The following is a 1,308-nucleotide window of genomic DNA, read 5'->3' as shown; positions in this document are numbered from 1 at the left end:
GGTTAGCACAGAGATGATTCTCTAAAGACGGAAAATTAGAGACCCAGAAGGAGAGACCTGAACAGGGGAAGGAATGAAAATACTTGAAGACACAATAGCCAAAAACAATTCTGAATTTAGTGAAAAGCAACAGCCCGCAAATCCAAGAAGCTCAGGGAGAGACAAAAGTCCAAGAAAACTACGGATGGGGGGGCGCCTGGTGGCTCAGTAGGTTAAGCAGTGGACTCTTGATTTCAGCTCAGGTCATGATCTCAGGTCACCGGATGGAGCCCCGAGTTGGGTTCACTGCTGGGGGCAGAGTCCGCTTGAGATTCTCCCTCCTTCTGTCCCTCCCCACCACTCTCTCTTTCTCTCTAAAGTAAGTAAATAAAATATTTTTTAAAAAGAAGCTACACGTGGGTATGTCAGGCTCAACTCGATGGAAACCAAGCAAAGGGAACGGTTTAAACTAGGCAGAGAAAAGAAGACACATTACAGGAGGGGAACACACACAACGAACGTGTACTGATAGAGATCTTAGCACTGTTCACTTGTCTGAGATGGGAGAAGTGACCGGAAGGGGATCCAGAACATTCTGGGGTAATGATTGCATAGATAATACGCAACTGTAAAACTCAAGAATTCTTACCAACTGCTCGTTCTGTATGTAAATGGTACCTCCGTGTAAAGGGGTAAGAGAGAAAGGGCAGGAAACAGCAGGTAAGCAAGGTGGTCGGAACCGGGGAGACCCAGCACTGGGCGGTTTCCCAGGTCGGCTGGGGCAGGGCTGGGGTCAAAGTCCAGCGGGAACCCGGGGCTCCACCTCAAGGACACATACACCTGCAGCGGCCCGGCAGCCGGAGGCTCACATCACAGAGTAGAGCGTGTCATAGTCACGGGGGCTCAGGTCCACGCCAGGCCACCCGAATCGGTGTCTGGGGTGTGGCCGGGCATCCCTGATTTTAGGATCTGCAGGGAATCAATGTACAATAGGTGTTAAGAACGTCTGAGCCAGACCAATGACCCCGAGGGTATTTCTCAAAACCACCGGATCATCAGAAGAGCTTTAGTGCTTTCTGAAAAGGGAAGGCTTCCAGGGAGCCGAGGGTGGCGCCGCACGGTCTCCTGCGGCTGCTGAAACCTATCCGCACAACTTGGCCTGCGGCGGCGGAAACGGAGCCCAGCCGTGCGAGATCCAGGCGGGGCCGGGCCGCACGGCATGCTCGCCGAGGAAAACCCTACCTTGTCTCCTTGCGCCTCGGGCCGTGGTCCGGTGGTCCGCGTGCTTGAGTTCGTTCCCGTGGCACCCGTCCAGTCTCTGCCTCCCTT

This window comes from Ursus maritimus, unplaced genomic scaffold (assembly GCF_017311325.1).
Source record: "Ursus maritimus isolate PB19 unplaced genomic scaffold, ASM1731132v1 scaffold_18, whole genome shotgun sequence".
In the NCBI taxonomy this organism is placed as follows: domain Eukaryota; kingdom Metazoa; phylum Chordata; class Mammalia; order Carnivora; family Ursidae; genus Ursus; species Ursus maritimus.
This window is presented reverse-complemented; position numbering follows the sequence as displayed.